The sequence below is a fragment of the Pseudophryne corroboree genome, unplaced genomic scaffold (assembly GCF_028390025.1).
Source record: "Pseudophryne corroboree isolate aPseCor3 unplaced genomic scaffold, aPseCor3.hap2 scaffold_2677, whole genome shotgun sequence".
NCBI classification, from domain to species: domain Eukaryota; kingdom Metazoa; phylum Chordata; class Amphibia; order Anura; family Myobatrachidae; genus Pseudophryne; species Pseudophryne corroboree.
The window spans coordinates 38,216-44,566 of record NW_026969338.1 but is presented as its reverse complement, the minus strand read 5'-3'; the positions used below and the strand labels follow the sequence as shown (position 1 = coordinate 44,566).

At 49.8% G+C, this 6,351-nt stretch overlaps 10 non-coding genes and 2 pseudogenes across 10 annotated transcripts; all 12 read left to right on the top strand.

Moving 5' to 3' along the window:
* Window positions 1-17: 17 nt before the first annotated feature.
* LOC135013199 (U1 spliceosomal RNA) lies at window positions 18-181 on the top strand. The gene has a single exon (XR_010211930.1). It is a non-coding gene; the product is annotated as a U1 spliceosomal RNA (small nuclear RNA).
* Window positions 182-333: 152 nt separating this feature from the next.
* Window positions 334-496, top strand: LOC135013222 (U1 spliceosomal RNA). Its single transcript, XR_010211951.1, has one exon. It is a non-coding gene; the product is annotated as a U1 spliceosomal RNA (small nuclear RNA).
* A 671-nt stretch (window positions 497-1,167) lies between these two features.
* On the top strand, window positions 1,168-1,331 carry LOC135013211 (U1 spliceosomal RNA). The gene has a single exon (XR_010211942.1). It is a non-coding gene; the product is annotated as a U1 spliceosomal RNA (small nuclear RNA).
* Window positions 1,332-1,483: 152 nt separating this feature from the next.
* LOC135013218 (U1 spliceosomal RNA) lies at window positions 1,484-1,646 on the top strand. The gene has a single exon (XR_010211949.1). It is a non-coding gene; the product is annotated as a U1 spliceosomal RNA (small nuclear RNA).
* A 615-nt stretch (window positions 1,647-2,261) lies between these two features.
* LOC135013228 (U1 spliceosomal RNA) lies at window positions 2,262-2,425 on the top strand. The gene has a single exon (XR_010211954.1). It is a non-coding gene; the product is annotated as a U1 spliceosomal RNA (small nuclear RNA).
* Window positions 2,426-2,577: 152 nt separating this feature from the next.
* LOC135013224 (U1 spliceosomal RNA) lies at window positions 2,578-2,719 on the top strand (annotated as a pseudogene).
* A 692-nt stretch (window positions 2,720-3,411) lies between these two features.
* LOC135013217 (U1 spliceosomal RNA) lies at window positions 3,412-3,575 on the top strand. Its single transcript, XR_010211948.1, has one exon. It is a non-coding gene; the product is annotated as a U1 spliceosomal RNA (small nuclear RNA).
* A 152-nt stretch (window positions 3,576-3,727) lies between these two features.
* On the top strand, window positions 3,728-3,890 carry LOC135013207 (U1 spliceosomal RNA). Its single transcript, XR_010211938.1, has one exon. It is a non-coding gene; the product is annotated as a U1 spliceosomal RNA (small nuclear RNA).
* Window positions 3,891-4,564: 674 nt separating this feature from the next.
* LOC135013197 (U1 spliceosomal RNA) lies at window positions 4,565-4,728 on the top strand. The gene has a single exon (XR_010211928.1). It is a non-coding gene; the product is annotated as a U1 spliceosomal RNA (small nuclear RNA).
* Window positions 4,729-4,880: 152 nt separating this feature from the next.
* Window positions 4,881-5,043, top strand: LOC135013210 (U1 spliceosomal RNA). Its single transcript, XR_010211941.1, has one exon. It is a non-coding gene; the product is annotated as a U1 spliceosomal RNA (small nuclear RNA).
* A 674-nt stretch (window positions 5,044-5,717) lies between these two features.
* LOC135013204 (U1 spliceosomal RNA) lies at window positions 5,718-5,881 on the top strand. The gene has a single exon (XR_010211935.1). It is a non-coding gene; the product is annotated as a U1 spliceosomal RNA (small nuclear RNA).
* Window positions 5,882-6,033: 152 nt separating this feature from the next.
* On the top strand, window positions 6,034-6,169 carry LOC135013221 (U1 spliceosomal RNA; annotated as a pseudogene).
* Window positions 6,170-6,351: the final 182 nt, after the last annotated feature.

Below are 6,351 nucleotides of genomic sequence, written 5' to 3'. Positions count from 1 at the left end.
CAGCCCTATCCCAAATCATACTTATTTTGCATAGGAGAGACCATGGTCTTGAAGATTGTTCTCCCAGGGTGAGGTTCATTCATTGCATTCTGGGTATGCTGACCCCTGTGATTTCCCCAAATGTGGGAAACTCAACTTCATTATTTGTGGTAGTGGGGGACTGTGTTTGTGCTTTCCTCTGGTCAGCTCTGGTAAAAGTCAGATTTCTTTGTTTCAGTTCTTCCTCTAGCCTTGTTCTTCATTCGAGAGTTCCCTTGTGCTGCCTCAGTTGGATCTCCTTCACTTGACAGGGGGGTGCCCGAGCAGCGACCCTCCCCAGCTCTAGCCCAACTTCTACTTACCTGCCAGGTGAGATACTATAATCATGAAGGTGCTTCTCCCAGGGCAAGGCTCACCCATTGCACTCTGGATGTGCTGCCCCTGCGATTTCCCCAAATGTGGGAAACTTGACTGCATAATTTGTGTTTCCCCTGGTCGGCTCTCGTATAATTCAGATCTCTTTGTCTCAGGTCTCTCTCCAGCCTAGTTTGCTGTCTGTTTCCACTTCTCTTTTCTTAAGCTGCTCCATTCTATGGCCTTGCGCACTATCCTTACTTCTCCCGTCTGCTTACTTTGTGCCTTCCAATGCACAATGCAAACTACAGGTAGTGCTGCAGGGCCCACACCCTTTTACTTGCCGTACAGAGCAGCTCTGGAGCTGTTACAGTGCCCAGCTACTGCAAGAAATCAGCTTGAATGCTTCAGGGGCTGGGGCATAGCCAACATGAGCCCCACACCAAAGGAGGGTGGAGGTGTTTAATGCGAACTAGGGGTCATCCAAGCGCCGCAAAAGGCCGCCATGCCCTGCACGCCCCTTTTCTCTTTTCATATGCAGACGAGGGTTGAAGCCAACTTTGACCCACTGCTTGGATGACATCACCATATGCAAATCCATCTGCTGCAGGCCTTCCCCCAGGAATGCTTGCACTAGTTGTTGCATTTGGTTTGTTGTTTGGGGGTGCTTCAGTATTAGGCAGCCTTCTGCCCTCCCATGTTCATCTGAAAATATGTGTTCTCCCTGCAGTTGTTGTCCCCAGATGAGAGTTCCCTTATGCTGCCTCAGTTGAATCTCCTTTACTTGACAGAGATGTGCCTGAGCAGCGGCCCTCCCCAGCCCTATCCCAAATCATACTTATTTTGCATAGGAGATACCATGGTCATAAAGATTATTCTCCCAGTGTGAGGTTCATTCATTGCATTCTGGGTATGCTGACCCCTGTGATTTCCCCAAATGTGTGAAACTCGACAGCATTATTTGTGGTAGTGGGGGACTGTGTTTGTGTTTTCCTCTGGTCAGCTCAGGTAAAAGTCAGATTTCTTTGTCTCAGATCTTCCTCTAGCCTTGTTCTTCTTTCGAGAATTCCCTTGTGCTGCCTCAGTTGGATCTCCTTCACTTGACAGGGGGGTACCCGAGCAGCGACCCTCCCCAGCTCTAGCCCAACTCCTACTTACCTGCCAGGTGAGATACTATGATCACGTAGGTGCTTCTCCCAGGGCAAGGCTCACCCATTGCACTCTGGGTGTGCTGCTCCTGCGATTTCCCCAAATGTGGGAAACTTGACTGCATAATTTGTGTTTCCCCTGGTCGGCTCTCGTATAATTCAGATCTCTTTGTCTCAGGTCTCTCTCCAGCCTAGTTTGCTGTCTGTTTCCACTTCTCTATTCTTAAGTGCCTTCCAATGCACAATGCAAACTACAGGTAGTGCTGCAGGGCCCACACCCTTTTACTTGCCGTACAGAGCAGCTCTGGAGCTGTTACAGTGCCCAGCTGCTGCAAGAAATCAGCTTGAATGCTTCAGGGGCTGGGGCATAGCCAACATGAGCCCCACACCGAAGGAGGGTGGGGGTGTTTAATGCGAACTAAGGGTCATCCAAGCGCCGCAAAAGGCCGCCATGCCCTGCATACCCCTTTTCTCTTTTCATATGCAGATGAGGGTTCCAGCCAACTTTGGCCCACTGCTTGGATGACATCACCGTATGCAAATCCGTCTTCTGCAGAACTTCCCCCAGGAATGCTTGTACTAGTTGTTGCATTTGGTTTGTTGTTTGGGGGTGCTTCAGTATTAGGCAGCCTTCTGCCCTCCCATGTTCATCTGAAAATATGTGTTCTCCCTGCAGTTGTTGTCCCCAGATGGGAGTTCCCTTGTGCTGCCTCAGTTGAATCTCCTTTACTTGACAGAGATGTGCCTGAGCAGCGGCCCTCCCCAGCCCTATCCCAAATCATACTTATTTTGCATAGGAGATACCATGGTCATGAAGATTGTTCTCCGAGGGTGAGGTTCATTCATTGCATTTTGGGTATGCTGACCCCTGTGATTTCCCCAAATGTGGGAAACTCGACTGCATTATTTGTGGTAGTGGGGGACTGTGTTTGTGCTTTCCTCTGGTCAGCTCTGGTAAAAGTCAGATTTCTTTGTCTCAGATTTTCCTCTAGCCTTGTTCTTCTTTCGAGAGTTCCCTTGTGCTGCCTCAGTTGGATCTCCTTCACTTGACAGGGGGGTACCCGAGCAGCAGCCCTCCCCAGCTCTAGCCCAACTCCTACTTACCTGCCAGGTGAGATACTATGATCATGAAGGTGCTTCTCCCAGGGCAAGGCTCACCCATTGCACTCTGGGTATGCTGCTCCTGCGATTTCCCCAAATGTGGGACACTTGACTGCATAATTTGTGTTTCCCCTGGTCGGCTCTCGTATAATTTAGATCTCTTTGTCTCAAGTCTCTCTCCAGCCTAGTTTGCTGCCTGTTTCCACTTCTCTTTTCTTGAGCCGCTCCCTTCTATGCCCTTGCGCACTATCCTGACTTCTCCCGTCTGCTTACTTTGTGCCTTCCAACGCACAATGCGAACTACAGGTAGTGCTGCAGGGCCCACACCCTTTTACTTGCCTTACAGAGCAGCTCTGGAGCTGTTACAGTGCCCAGCTGCTGCAAGAAATCAGCTTGAATACTTCAGGGGCTGGGGCATAGCCAACATGAGCCCCACACCGAAGGAGAATGGAGGTGTTTAATGCGAACTAGGGGTCATCCAAGCGCCGCAAAAGGCCGCCATGCCCTGCTTAACCCTTTTCTCTTTTCATATGCAGATGAGGGTTCCAGCCAACTTTGGCCCACTGCTTGGATGACATCACCGTATGCAAATCCGTCTTCTGCAGACCTTCTCCCAGGAATGCTTTTACTAGTTGTTGCATTTGGTTTGTTGTTTGGGGGTGCTTCAGTATTAGGCAGCCTTCTGCCCTCCCATGTTCATCTGAAAATATGTGTTCTCCCTGCAGTTGTTGTCCCCAGATGAGAGTTCCCTTGTGCTGCCTCAGTTGAATCTCCTTTACTTGACAGAGATGTGCCTGAGCAGCGGCCCTCCCCAGCCCTATCCCAAATCATACTTATTTTGCATAGGAGATACCATTATCATGAAGATTGTTCTCCGAGGGTGAGGTTCATTCATTGCATTTTGGGTATGCTGACCCCTGTGATTTCCCCAAATGTGGGAAACTCAACTGCATTATTTGTGGTAGTGGGGGACTGTGTTTGTGCTTTCCTCTGGCCAGCTCTGGAAAAAGTCAGATTTCTTTGTCTCAGATCTTCCTCTAGCCTTGTTCTTCTTTCGAGAGTTCCCTTGTGCTGCCTCAGTTGGATCTCTTTCACTTGACAGGGGGGTGCCCGAACAGCGACCCTCACCAGCTCTAGCCCAACTCCTACTTACCTGCCAGGTGAGATACTATGATCATGAAGGTGCTTCTCCCAGGGCAAGGCTCACCCATTGCACTCTGGGTGTGCTGCCCCTGCGATTTCCCCAAATGTGGGAAACTTGACTGCATAATTTGTGTTTCCCTTGGTCGGCTCTCGTATAAATCAGATCTCTTTGTCTCAGGTCTCTCTCCAGCCTAGTTTGCTGTCTGTTTCCACTTCTCTTTTCTTCAGCCGCTCCCTTCTATACCCTTGTGCACTATCCTGACTTCTCCTCCCGTCTGCTTACTTTGTGCCTTCCAATGCACAATGCAAACTACAGGTAGTGCTGCAGGGCCCACACCCTTTTACTTGCCTTACAGAGCAGCTCTGGAGCTGTTACAGTGCCCAGTTGCTGCAAGAAATCAGCTTGAATGCTTCAGGGGATGGGGCATGGCCAACATGAGCCCCACACCAAAGGAGGGTGGAGGTGTTTAATGCGAACTAGGGGTCATCCAAGCACCGCAAAAGGCTGCCATGCCCTGCACGCCCCTTTTCTCTTTTCATATGCAGATGAGGGTTGAAGCCAACTTTGACCCACTGCTTGGATGACATCACCGTATGCAAATCCGTCTTCTGCAGAACTTCCCCTAGGAATGCTTGCACTAGTTGTTGCATTTGGTTTGTTGTTTGGGGGTGCTTCAGTATTAGGCAGCCTTCTGCCCTCCCATGTTCATCTGAAAATATGTGTTCTCCCTGCAGTTGTTGTCCCCAGATGAGAGTTCCCTTGTGCTGCCTCAGTTAAATCTCCTTTACTTGACAGAGATGTGCATGAGCAGCGGCCCTCCCCAGCCCTATTCCAAATCATACTTATTTTGCATAGGAGATACCATGGTCATGAAGATTTTTCTCCCAGGGTGAGGTTCATTCATTGCATTTTGGGTATGCTGACCCCTGTGATTTCCCCAAATGTGGGAAACTCAACTGCATTATTTGTGGTAGTGGGGGACTGTGTTTGTGCTTACCTCTGGTCAGCTCTGGTAAAAGTCAGATTTATTTGTCTCAGATTTTCCTCTAGCCTTGTTCTTCTTTCGAGAGTTCCCTTGTGCTGCCTTAGTTGGATCTCCTTCACTTTACAGGGGGGTACCCGAGCAGCGACCCTCCCCAGCTCTAGCCCAACTCCTACTTACCTGCCAGGTGAGATACTATGATCATGAAGGTGCTTCTCCCAGGGCAAGGCTCACCCATTGCACTCTGGGTGTGCTGCTCCTGCGATTTCCCCAAATGTGGGAAACTTGACTGTATAATTTGTGTTTCCCCTGGTCGGCTCTCGTATAATTCAGATCTCTTTGTCTCAGGTCTCTCTCCAGCCTAGTTTGCTGTCTGTTTCCACTTCTCTTTTCTTGAGCCGCTCCCTTCTATGCCCTTGCGCACTATCCTGACTTCTCCTCCTGTCTGCTTACTTTGTGCCTTCCAACGCACAATGCGAACTACAGGTAGTGCTGCAGGGCCCACACCCTTTTACTTGCCTTACAGAGCAGCTCTGGAGCTGTTACAGTGCCCAGCTGCTGCAAGAAATCAGCTTGAATGCTTCAGGGGCTGGGGCATAGCCAACATGAGCCCCACACCAAAGGAGGGTGGAGGTGTTTAATGCAAACTAGGGGTCAGCCAAGCGCCGCAAAAGGCCACCATGCCCTGCACGCCCCTTTTCTCTTTTCATATGCAGACGAGGGTTGAAGCCAACTTTGACCCACTGCTTGGATGACATCACCATATGCAAATCCATCTGCGGCAGGCCTTCCCCCAGGAATGCTTGCACTAGTTGTTGCATTTGGTTTGTTGTTTGGGGGTGCTTCAGTATTAGGCAGTCTTCTGCCCTCCCATGTTCATCTGAAAATATATGTTCTCCCTGCAGTTGTTGTCCCAAGATGAGAGTTCCCTTGTGCTGCCTCAGTTGAATCTCCTTTACTTGACAGAGATGTGCATGAGCAGCGGCCCTCCCCAGCCCTATTCCAAATCATACTTATTTTGCATAGGAGATACCATGGTCATGAAGATTTTTCTCCCAGGGTGAGGTTCATTCATTGCATTTTGGGTATGCTGACCCCTGTGATTTCCCCAAATGTGGGAAACTTGACTGCATTATTTGTGGTAGTGGGAGACTGTGTTTGTGCTTTCCTCTGGTCAGCTCTGGTAAAAGTCAGATTTCTTTGTCTCAGATCTTCCTCTAGCCTTGTTCTTCTTTCGAGAGTTCCCTGGTGCTGCCTCAGTTGGATCTCCTTCACTTCACAGGGGGGAACCCGAGCAGCGACACTCCCCAGCTCTAGCCCAACTCCTACTTACCTGCCAGGTGAGATACTATGATCATGAAGGTGCTTCTCCCAGGGCAAGGCTCAACCATTGCACTCTGGATGTGCTGCTCCTGCGATTTCCCCAAATGTGGGAAACTTGACTGCATAATTTGTGTTTCCCCTCGTCGGCTCTCGTATAATTCAGATCTCTTTGTCTCAGGTCTCTCTCCAGCCTAGTTTGCTGTCTGTTTCCACTTCTCTTTTCTTGAGCCGCTCCCTTCTATGCCCTTGCGCACTATCCTGACTTCTCCTCCTGTCTGCTTACTTTGTGCCTTCCAACGCACAATGCGAACTACAGGTAG